This window comes from Alligator mississippiensis, chromosome 14 (genome assembly GCF_030867095.1).
Source record: "Alligator mississippiensis isolate rAllMis1 chromosome 14, rAllMis1, whole genome shotgun sequence".
NCBI lineage: Eukaryota > Metazoa > Chordata > Crocodylia > Alligatoridae > Alligator > Alligator mississippiensis.
In genome coordinates this window covers 8,362,370-8,375,030 of record NC_081837.1, presented here as the reverse complement: position 1 = coordinate 8,375,030, position 12,661 = coordinate 8,362,370, and the positions used below count along the sequence as shown (strand labels likewise).

Here is a 12,661-nt window from a genome sequence, read left to right as displayed (position 1 = left end):
CATACTGCACATTCAGGGTGAGATTTTTTTTCAAGGCTACCTAGGGCAGTTCCATTACTTAAAATCCTCTCCTAAAACACCAAATGTTATTTCTGATCTTCCTTGAATCTCTTGTTGCATTTCTGCTTCCTCAAATTCTGAATCCATGCAACAACCGAATCTAATTTCCTCTGAAATTTGAGTGATCTGTGGTTTCCACGAAGTCCTTGATAACATTTAGGTAATCACAATTCACCTTTGTATTTCCCCTCCCTCGTCTTCAGTCTCGAAGAACTTTCCACTGTGACACAATCCATCATTTTCCCAGGGCAAGGTTGTAATCAAAGAGAAGGCACAATCTGAAGTGGAAGGAGAACAGCATTATCTCTTTTCTATCCCTGCTTAGAACTATTAATTTAACTCATCTTCTCCTATTGATTTAAATCTGATCCAGCTGATGAGTGACTTAACTCTGAAACATCCTACATTTCATAATGCAAAGTTTTGCACTTTTTTTTAACTTGTCAACCTTACTTGAAATTATTTGTTGCTGCTGGATTTACTAAGGTAGGTCAACTCTGGCACAGCAGTAGGTCTGCTGATGCACCTTAGTTTTTTTGTATTGTTGATTTGTTGTTTTTGGGGTTTTTTTTGGGGGGGGGAGGGGGTTGCTTTTATCAATCCAAATTGCAAGTCTGATTCCAGTGTTAGATCTTAAATTGAGAAGTGATTGCTAAAGCCTGGCCAGCGTAGGAGTAAATGACTAAAACACCAAAGTGCACTTAATTTAGTAGTAAGATTGCAGAATCCTAGGAGAGGTCTGGATGAATATGCATGATGTCCATAACAAGTTGGAGCTTGATGTTTAAAAGCTTCCTTCTTTGGAATGATCTTTACAAGTAAGCCCACTGGTGTGATTTGCCTAAAACTCTAGGACATAATCAAGACTAATGTATCTGTTCCCTCCTTGCAAACCAAAGTTCTTAGAGGGAACTTTATTCAAGAAAAGACCCAAAGTTTGCCCTGTTTTTTCATTTAAGTTGACCAGTTACAGGCACAACGCTTTGCTAATGGGACTGTATGGGACACGACAAACTGGAGAAAGAAGAGCTCTACTATAATCGGGTCCCCGGGTGGCAAGAAACTGGACCACCTTGCTACAGGAAGTTCAAAATGTGGATTTTTAAGAGGGGTGTCTCTTACAGTCAATAGAGGACAAAGAAATCCAGCACTGCCCTTGGTTTTGCAGAAGAGCGATAACTTCTATCCAGCAAAGCACTTGAGCACGTAAATAGTTCTAGCTGCACTGAACTCCTCATATTTTAAAGTTAAGCATATGCTCAAGTGCTTTGCTGGGTTCAAACCTAAGTGGGCATACAGGCTGTCAGCTACTACAAGGTTGCCCATGACTAGGAAGAAGCATCATCCTTGCATTTGCCTTTAAAAAGTCAGTATGGATTTCAGATCTGAGTTCTGAGCCGGTCTCGCTTCGCATGTGAGATAGGAGTTGTGCCATAGAGCAGCACTCATGCTGGCCCCAGAGGAGGTTGTACACTCATGTAATGTCCTCTCCAAATGGCTGCTTGCAACTGCAATCTTGCTTTCACCAGCCTTTCTTTCATCTTGAAGTCCCTGGGTCTGCTGGACAAGAGAGCGCGTTCTGGACTTGGACTTCCACTGGAAAACGAATGGTCACTGGTCCTGATTATCAGGAATTGCTTATCAGTAGGCACTAGAAATACTGAACTCTACATGTCCCAGCTCTAAAGCAGATCCAATATTATAATTCCTTTGAGTTACTACCTTGGAAAAAAAATCAAGTGTGTTCTGAAAGTAATGATAACCTCTGAAAAATCAAGCCACAAACTAAAAAGCCAGCCATATCTGACTTAATTTCCTTTTTCTTTGATAGGTTTTGCAATAAATTACTTATTTAATGGATACCATGAAACATCACACAGTGATATTTCAAACGTTCCTGCCTTGATCATTTAATACCATTTTCCCCTTTTTTTATTATGCTATAGGCAGAATTTTAATTATAATATTTATGCAAATTATGTTTGTATAATCATATTTGAAAGAGTGTGTGGATCAAATTTTCCAGCCAATTTATCTAAATACAAGCTTTAAACTTTCCCTTTATCACTGTCACAAATACTCTTTCTCTTAATTTGTCATTTCAGGCGCTTCCTATTAAAATATCATGTAAGGCTGAATTCCTCTCTCTGGCCATAAAAGAAAAAGCTGGATCTTTGATAGACGAGCTAAACAAAATCATATCGCCCCTGAAGACTCTTTAACATAAAAGTAGCCTAAAAAAGGCAAAAATGGATTGCTTGCTGCCTTTTTAAATTTTTTTCCTTCATGAAGGAAACTCTGTATGAAAAAGAGTCTGCTGTTAGGTGATTTTTAGACAGGTTTATTTTCTTTAGACTTGCGTTTTTTTTGGTTTCATGATAAATTCAGGTTTTGTATATTGTGTAATTTGTTTTTTGGTGGGGGTGAGGGGGTGGCAGGTTCCTGGAAGGCTCTTTGGACACCTAGAGAGCTGGTAGGGTTTTGAGTAGACTCTGCCTAGATACATATATATCAATGGTTAAAAATGTGCCAGTCAGTGACACCCCAGAAATATGCAGCCTGGTTTTGTAGGCACTGTAAATCTTCTTGTTGATGTCTGCTGCAAATGGGTTTTCATTATATAGCTCTTTAAGGCAGGTCTTAATAGCTGGGACATCACTGACAAGGAACAGAAAGTTATATTATTGAGAAAGGAAGTGGTTTTCAGTCAAATGCCAGATTCTGGGGTTTAGCTGAGCTCTGCCGTGCTTGGTATTGGACCTGGTTTGTAGGTAGGAGAGTGGTGGCTCCAAGCCATCTGCTGTTCGACTGGGGACTAAAATGCCTGCAAGAGAGCTGCTAAGAGTTGATTAGTGGGATGGGCATCAATGGAGCCCGTTCCATTCTGGCCCTATGGATATCTTGCCTCTTCCAGCCCTTCCCCGCTTTATGCGACACGTAGGGGGTACACACAGGTGCACGAGCACCCCCTGAGCTTGGCGGTGCACCCCCTGCAAAAAGTGCTGCCAACACAGTCACTGCTTGCCAACCTCACCCCCTGGCGCTCTGTGCCGATACGACCAGAGGTATCTGTAGGCAGTCCCTGGTTGCCGCTGGCCAGTGCCAATGCTGCCAGCGGCATCTGTTTTTTCCACCTCTGCAACACCGCCGTGCCCGTCTGCGGTTACCACCCTCCCTGCTCAACACCGCTATGCTCCCACTGCCATCTGCGGGAGCTCGCCATGCCCGCCCAGCCTCCAGGGGCACTCGGCATTCATGACATATTCCCTACTCTTTATATCAAGGAAATCCCTCTTAGGGCAGCCTTTCATCCACTTGTTTCCACCACAAAGGTGATTTATTCTGGAGTCAAAAATTCTGGCCCACACTGCATAAAACTTTTTAGGTTCGGTTCGTTTTTGGTGAATGTCAGTTTAATTTAAACGGTTGCTGAACAACAGGGAAGGACATCTCTTTTGTTGTTAATCACGTAACATCCCAGGCCTTCAGATTTTCTTTCAGGGAAATTCCCACTCCACTTCTAGTCCAACAAAGTGCCTGCCAGGAAAACCAGGGAAGACCATGAGAAAAGGGCAGAAATCTGTCTCTTTTTCGGTGCGCTTAACTTTTAAAGTTCAGCTCTGCACCAGTTTTTAGCAGCTCAAACGCGTTCCTTCCTCAGATATTCAGTGCCTATTTACCTGACTTCGTGTCTATTTGAGGGACGCTGGGTGAATTCTTCTTGGGTGGGGAGAGGAAAGGAAATCTGAGCAGTGGAATATAATTAGCCAGGTCTCTCAGCATAGATAGGATCTGGGGTCTAAATAAATCAGCACTAGCCCATTTTCACAGGGGGAGAGGTAACATTTCAGAAGAGTGGCAAGTTGGAGAAATACTGAGATAAAATTTGCTCTAGATAGCCCAAAAGAGGTGACAGCACCTTGGAGAAAATTGTTTGGGGAGAGCTGTGCACAAGCATAATGTCTCCCTAGAGAACTGTGAGCTTGTTTGAAAGTACAGGAATAATGGGGAGATGAGACTGAAAACGTTGGGTGTAGGGGGTTATGATACTGATGCTCTCCACTTAGGTATTATATTCCACTGGTGCTTCCTTTCTTTCCTCCTTGGCCCGCCTTTCACCGCTGGTCAGCTTCTCCAGGCTGTATCTTGGCGACAAGAAATCTGAAGATTTCTCAGCTTCCAAGGGAAACCCATTATTTCCAGTCATCTTCCATCCTTTTCTTTTCTTTTTTTTAACTAAAGAATGACATGTATTGCAATGCTCTTAGACCAGAGAGAGTTGGTGCAGCGTGGGAAAGAAGTTGAATAATCACAGGTTCTTGGGGACTGCCAGAGGTTGAAATATATTGTAATGACCTGAGAGCACAGAGCCCCAGAGTGGGAGAGAGATGATCTGCTTTTTTTTTTTCTTTTTTAAGGATTCAGTGGGGGTAGACTTTGCTTTTGCTCCTGTTGACACTGGACTGCAAAATGTAGAGGTTGGATGCTAATTCACTTGCATTGTGAGTCCTAATTCTATCATTGGAAAAATTAAGTCTGACACCCAGTATGAAACAAATGTGACAGCCCATTTTTAAAGATCTACATGAGCAGCTTTTATTTTATACCAATTTCTTTATCAGCCAAAGTTATACTAGTCAACGAAAAAGATCAGAGGAATGATGGGTTGGGCCTTGGCTTTATGCTGGTGCTTTGATGACTCAAGGTGGGTTGCAAAGTTGCCTTATAGAGTAAGTGAGGACTGCATTGGCCGGTGGGGAAGTCAGCAGTGTCGACAGGGTCTTTGGTGTAGGCAGGAACCAGTGAGTTTTGCTGAACGTATAGTCAAGGAAGAATTTCTTTACAGTCCGAGTCCCCGAGGCCTGGAACAGACTGCCGCCAGTGCAAGCGCCTACTCTGGACTCCTTTAAGAGTCAATTGGACGTTTATCTTGCTGGGATCCTGTGACCCCAGCTGACTTCCTGCCCTTTGGGCAGGGGGCTGGACTCGATGATCTTCCAGGGTCCCTTCCAGCCCTAAAGTCTATGAAATCTATGAAATACTAAATAGATTCAGTTAATATCATGCTGTTTTTTGAACACCAACTTTCCATTCTACCAGCACCATGATCGACATGCTTTAAGGTTTCAAGAAGAGCAAAAGCAAGCATCCTCATTAGATAAGATAAATGGGTTCCTTTTTATTAATGACTGTCAATTAGCAGAGCAGCGCACCAAGGATCCAATAAAAAGGTGGGCACTACTTTTCTGGGTGGCATCATCTGATAAAGAGGCCATCCTCACCTTAGAGATCCTCTTTGGGACTCAAGTAAGGAAGCAAAAGAGAACCTTAATATCACAGAAGATCTAAGTCGGGAGGAGCTCTTATCTACTTGAGGGGGAGCCATGGTGGGCTGACCTTGCAGATGCTAGGTTGAACGACGACTAGGCTACAGGTACAGTTTAGTACGAACTTTGCCTATATTTGACATTATGGGCTGATGTCTGCTTTCAGTAGACTTCAAAGCCAAGAGCCAGTTTGAGTGGGATGAGAATGCACCTCTCAAGTAGCTACTTAAAGATGGCAGCATGCTCGCTCAGCTAGGGAATCCAGCAGTTTCCCCGTAGTGCAATTAGCACCAGTTGATATGAAGTGGAACTGGGATGTCATTTTCACGCTCCTGTACAGTAATTGCACAGTAATGGCTCAGAAAGTCCCCGGCACATGTAATGAGAGCTTAACTTCTCCCCTACTCTTCCTTTACATCTTTTCTGAATGCCACATGTAAATCCTCCATGCCATATTAGCACATGGTGATGTTCATTAGCAAATGACTCTAGGGTTGTCTAAATGAGGAAAGCAATTAAGCAGATTTGTGGAAGACAAAGCATGTATTGATGAATATAATGATGACACGTGTAGAATAATTCCAGACTCAAAGAGAATGTGAAATCCACAGGAGGGGAGGAAGAAAGGCAGTGTCTTTCAATGAAGGTGTAAATCAGCAATTATGATCTTTCTTGGACTACCTTTTAAAACTCCTGGATTAATCACTGCTGCACTGTACATAAGGTTCCAAAGAAAGGAAACAACCAATATTTTCACATAATTAAAGGAAATTGCATATCCAATACCTTTTAATGTGATTAACAGTTATGGGGGAAACTGTTTAAAAGCAGCAGTTAAGAGGAATATTAGAGTGCCATTTAGACTGAGTTAAATAACCAAGGTTATATCTACCTAACTGCAAATTTGGAGGGTCTGCCTTGTGGGTGAGATAAAACTGTTCACTCAGATAATGAAGCAGGCAATACCTGAAAGAGACGATAATTGTGACTGCGAAATCGGGCTTCAGCAGTATTTATTTATCTGGCTTTCACCATGATGAATAGAGAATTTGCACAAAATCTCAGTACATCAAAAAGATGCCAGTACATAAAATGGGAATATTATTCTGCAATAAAAAATAGATACATTTCTAAATCCATTATGCAAAAAAAAACGGATGTAGGACTGAGCTTATTCCTTGGTCACAGCTCAGCGGGTTGTACTGATTTTTTTGAAAGCAGGAGGAACAGAAAAGATTAAAAACAACACATAGTGTAATTTTTTAAAAGACCACTGAAGAGGTGCCATCCGAATAGATGGGTGCACCTGCTGGCTCAGAAACCATGCCGATGAGCATGATATAAATGCCTAGGTAGGCAGATGGAAGGACTGATTTCCATGCACGTGAAAATAATATTTGTATATGAAAATCGGATAATATATTGTTTCCTGTTTTGCAGAATGGCAGTATTTAAAGGCCACAACTGCAACTGGTAATCTGTTGTTTGAAGCCTGTACAAACACAGGATGGGGCTGTCCTTGCAGTGAAGAGACCTGAAAAGAGATGTCAAAAAATAGCTGGGGCAAGAAATGGACTCAAAGAGAGGGGAACTGAGTTGCCCTTCCACACAGCAACTGAGAAATGGTTAGACTTGTGGGGTACCTTGTGTTCCCTGGGATCTAACTGTATTAACAAGCACTGAGCTGGGGAGATTTGTATAAGATGGGGTTTGGCAATCCCCTTGCCCACAGCCAGTGCAACTACTCCCTTCCAGGCCTTAGTGGATTTGTACATTTGCTGTCTGGTAGCCCCAAGACACTGCTCTATGCCACAGGGTGATAGCAGTAACTCTTACAGGCTGCCTAGTAGCAAAAGTATGGCTAATGGGTATGCATGCAGAATTCAGTCTGTAGACACTACTCATATTTGTACCTAAACATTTGTGGACCAACTCACTTAAATGCGTCTAGGTGCCATGTCTGTTCTGGGTTTCTCATGGTGTTTTTTTACCAAGGTGGTGGAAGTATGATGAAAAGACCACATTTCTGTACAGATGCATTTTTATGAAGGACCAGATTTTGTGGGACATTTTGCTATATAAATGAGTGCATGCGGCATTCAAAAAGCCAGCAAAACCAACATAAAAATATTGAGTTTTACCCAAATGCAAGAGCCCTAGGTGTGAGTAGTAATGAGAGTGCAAGAGGTGGTCAAATCCCACTTAAACATCATCTATACATATATAACCATTATATCTCCATACTTTGCTTACGAAGGGTGGTAACTGGCTCCTTGCCCCCTCTCCCTGTCTGCTTGACCAATGGCTCTGAACCCGAGAGGACAGCAGGACCTGCTCTTCCTCCTACTACAAACCAATGGGTAAGGCTGATGTGGAGAAGGGCAGCAGATATCTCCCCCTTATCAGCCAGGGGGTAATTAATTGTCATGGGTGCATGTTCCCACCACCTGCTTCTCCTTCCAGGGAGCAGTGGAAGAACAATGATTGTCTGAACAGTCTTTATTTGGGAGACTTCAGCCCCACTGGAGGCTGAATGCAAGCTCTCAATCTTTCCCTTAGTTTCTTGACTTCCACTGAATGATGGACTTGGACCTCATGTCAGGGGATCTGAGCCAAGGGAGCTCAGTTCATGCGTTATCTTATTTTGAAGGCTGGCCCGGCTTTCTGTGAGCAGCGTGAACAGAGCCGACTTGGTTGGCAGAATGAAGAGTCCCACTCTCTTCCCCACTTGAGTCATGGGCAAATCTCAGGGTTCCTCCTATTACCTTTGATACACTGTAATGATGCAAATGGGAGAGAAATCTATTTAACAGGATGAATGCAGCCTCCAAAATACACTTTTAGGTCTTCTATGTACCCATCCATTTGAAACAACCTTGTATTTCTTGGAGGAAATGCAGCACCCGTATCCAGGAGAGTCCCATGGTGGAATTTTTGTTAATGCACAAGACAGAGCACATAAAACAAGGCATTCACATTGCACAGCAGGTATATTAAACAGAACAATTAGAACACTGAGCTGGTGCCAGGATACCAAGGTATAATTTGTTGTATGAATGTAGAGACCTGTTAAATTAACTAGGACCCAGTGGATGAAGTGTAAATTAAGAAGTACTTGCTTGTATGCATGTTCTTTGTCTGTCTCCAGAAGGTATTAGTGCTCTTAAATAAGAAAGTGGTTTCACTGCTCAGTGAGAATCAATTATGTGTCAAAGTCACAAGGGAGGAAGAAGACACTGGATAAACACCTTTTGGAGAATACCAGCACCTTGCCTTTAATGCTCCACTATGCTACTGAAGTCTTGGCCAATGAGTGCTGCCCAGGGTGACTGCGTGCCATTTGAAGCATATAGATTACAGGTTTTGTTGCACATTCCACTCACATTCAGTTCAATGGACTTTAGATCAGGCCTTTGATGTAAGATTGAGTAAAAGGATTCAAGCACTGCATTCAGTCTATGCCATGAATTGCTAGCGTGTAAACCAGCACGCCAAAATGAGACTGATTCTGTGAAAAGACCATGTCGTAGATTCATGTTGATTCTGGTTTCTTGTATGCAGCCTTGGGATCTACTTAACAGGTTGCATTGGCTAGTTGGCTGGCACAGATCCTTCATCATAGTACCAAATCAAGATGATGGCAAAGACACATCTCTCTTTAGTACAAACCGAGAAATCTCCATGCAGGAAACATTCATAAAAGAATGCTAAGGCTGTGCAGGAAAGCAGTCGGGAGGTGATAGCATCGCCAAGGTGGTCTTGGTAGCCTAACCCTGCCCCTTATTAAGTGTATGCACTGTGTACAGCCACACCTGGAAAAGTGACACTCCACTGAACCTGCAAGGCAGTCTTCGCCACTCTTGCACCAGTGGAGCGACACAAACCAAATGGAGTGCAATCACTAGTGCCCAGTATGTTGCTCTTCTTCATTGTGAAGATAACCTTGACAATACGAACAGTGGGACCCATGCACTGCAGAGAGCCTAAAACAGTAGCCCAGGGAGGTGGACAAAACGGTCCGTTTCCCCGGGTGGGCCTTTTTAATTCTGGAGTGCAAAGACAGTGATTTAAACATCTCCCCAGTTAACTATTCTTTTGAACCTCTTAGCAGAAGCATCCTTTTCCTGCACTTAGACACAACCACTTGCATGCTAAGAAGTCAGTCCCAACAGCCCCCTACCTAGCTTTAAGAAGCTACTTACATTTTTCAGTCAAAAAATCTGCAGCCGATTGAAAGTGGAAGTTGCTAAGGGGCAAATCTCCATGTTCTGAGGGAGCCCGCTGCACAGTTTCTCGTGTTCCCCTGGAATGCAGAGAATCCAAAGACCTTCCATTCAGTTGGCTGCAAAATAACGCAGTTTTGCTATTAATACACCTGTTTGCTTCCCCCTTCGCTCCCTCCCCAGACTCATTCAGACAGATAAACTAAGATAGGAACATCGAGCTACTGTGAATGGAATATGCATAAACAAATTTCCCTTCTATGGATGTGAGAGAGAGATTATTGATACGTTGGCCTCCTTCATAAGCAGGCATGATTGACCTTGCATTCTCCATCTCTGTGGAGTACAGATAAAGGTTCTTCCTCCCCCCCCCAACTATCAACATGAAAGTAAAATTGCTCATTATAACCTTATCTCCAGCAATCAAGAACTCCCTGGACACTGTCCTGGTGCTTATGTGCGTCAGCTTCCCATTTATAGCACTATATACAAGCATTTCCTTTACAGCTCTGCCTACAACCACTGGATATGTATAGGAAAATAAAAGGACATAAGGATGAGATGTATTGTGCAATGTTTTAAGTGTTGAAATCCTGATATATTTGGAGTATCTGCCTGGAACGCAAAGTCAAAAAATCCCCCGGAGATAACTCAAAAGGGAAAGCAGTCAAAAAAGCAGTGTGCATATGACTGCTAAACAGCCCGAACCTCATTTCAGTTTATCCGGCTGTATGCAAAGCAAATGCTATAGGCATGTGCTTAAAATAATGTAATGGAAAGCAGTGCTTAGGAGTTAAAATAATGCTGGTATTAAAAACAAGTTGCACATAAAGAGAAACCTGAAGGAATAGGAAATGGGAAGCCAGGCGCTGGAGACGTATTGCTTTTAGAAAGCTAAACTGATTCAAATGAAAAAAAAAAGAAATATGTAATCCCACCTTGGCTACTCACTCACACCAGCAAAATAACTCATGGTAACCAAGTGACCTGACCTGTCTGCGAGCAGAAAAACTGCCTGTTTGTTATTGAGTACCCAAGGAAATGTCTCCAAAGGAAATAGCATGGTTAGAGTGAGGATTGTCTCATTAGCATGCATCCCCACTGTTGTGGCAAGGAAGGAGAAGAATAAAATAAGTGCAGCAAGAAGAAAAACATGTTTCTTAATAGAGCTGGGACAGAGGAGGAAGAAGAGGGAAACAATAACCTTCGGCGTTCTGTTTACAAGAACATCCCTCTAGCAATCTGTCTCTAAATTGGCTAAAAGGCTGGGCCAGCCGCAGAGATCTCTTCGGCATCCCGCTGGCCACCGACTAATTGGCTTAGAATAATCGTGTGCTAACTGGCGTGAAAATGGGATCCCCTGATTTAGCTGATTGGGAAGGCAGATGCAGGACCTTTCAGCTCAAGGTTAGTTAGTAAAATGCCTCCCTGGTCAAGGTGACAGTCAAGTAATTACTCCCCCACCATTGGTTTGAGGTGTTTGTAAATTGAGTTCTTAGTGGGTACGTGCTAACAGGAACTGGTTGAAAAAAACCCCTAAGGCTTTCTGTGGAAAACTTGGTGTCTCCAGTCTAATGTGAAAAACCAAGGTATTTTGATTTTTAAATGTCTCTGCTGGGCCTTCTGCTGTGTAAGCCCCAAAAGCATCGCCAGAGGGTCCAGGCCATTGTGCATTGGCCAGAGGGTGGGACCCACAAAGGAGACTGGGAAATAGTATCATTTTCACCAAAATCAGACAAGAGGATTCCTTCCCCTCCCTCCTTGCTTCCTTTCATCGAAAACTTCATTTATGCTAAAGAAAAATGGTTTCAAATGAAACTTTTATAACCAGTCCTTTTATGAAAAGCCAGCGCGCTCCCCAGAAGACCCGAAAGTGGACCAGAAGTACTTCCGGTCCACTTCTGGATTCGTCGCCAAGCATGTGGAGGGCCCCCCCACGCTCCTGTGGGCCCCAGCATCACAGCGATCACAAGCCATGCCTGCTACCTCTAGGTACAGAGAAAAAACTTCTAAAGCTGTGTCTATGTCCAAATCGCTGATTCTCCAAATCAGCATTGAATCTTCAGATTCGGATTCGGACGACTCGAATCAGGGACAGTGATCTGAATCAACAAATCAAATCACTGTCCCTGATTCGGGGCGAATCTGAATCGAATAGGGCCCGCTTCGCACACCCCTACTATCTATCCCTAAATGCTCGTTAGCAAATGTAAGGACCAGACAGAAGAGGGTCCCCCATTGCCAGGCAGTGGAAACGCTCCTGATTTTAACTCCCAGCTTGAGATGAGTCAGGTTTAGGTAATTCGGGTCCGATTTGAGGCAACCTTTGCTTCTTGTTCTGGTTTGATAGATCAAGGAATCTGGTCTCTAGTTTCTGAAACATTAGAGATTGAATGGAAACTAGGCTTCGGACAGTGACACTTTAAATTGCATGTTGACATTAAGGCACCTAATTGGTCTATCATAAAACCAAATTGTAATTGAACTCCAAGTCTGGAAATCTGAAATGCTATTGTTCTAGCTCAGGCAAAGGTAAGGTTTCATTCTAATGAAAAATTCTTAATGCATCTATCTGGGCTATCCAAGAAAATACTCACTATATCGCATAAAACATGGAAATAAATTCCTGGTGGCTGGAACTTACCCACTCCTATTTTTTCACTAGATTAAATGACTGAGTATTAGATCCATAAATGAACATCTTATTAGCCTAATCCTAAATGGAAGAGTACACAAATCAGCTATTTGTTTGGTGGATATCACTTATACTTGCCATCCATCACAGTCAAAGGAGATGCCTGGTTTAATTTATCACTGCCCAGACAACAATTCCCAGAGAGGAAGGAGGGAGAGGGGAACCCGAACACAACTGGATTTGGATTAAACATGCTGTTCTCTAATTGTAGGTCTGTTTGGAAGTAGTAAGTTTAAAGGTTTCATTGCAATATATTCCAAAAACAACAGGAGCAGGAAGGGGCAGGGGAAAACCAATCCAGTTAAAAATAGGTGAGAAATGTAACGGACCAGACACAGTTGAATCCACATGCAGAG

General features: G+C 42.8%; 1 protein-coding gene across 1 annotated transcript in view; it reads left to right on the top strand.

Moving 5' to 3' along the window:
• Positions 1-368: 368 nt before the first annotated feature.
• LOC102563781 (exonuclease V) overlaps positions 369-12,661 on the top strand; it is a 264,829-nt gene continuing 252,536 nt past the window's right edge. The window contains exon 1 of the mRNA XM_059717112.1: positions 369-546. The gene's annotated coding sequence lies outside the window, so the exon portion shown is untranslated. The remainder of the gene's footprint in view (positions 547-12,661) is intronic.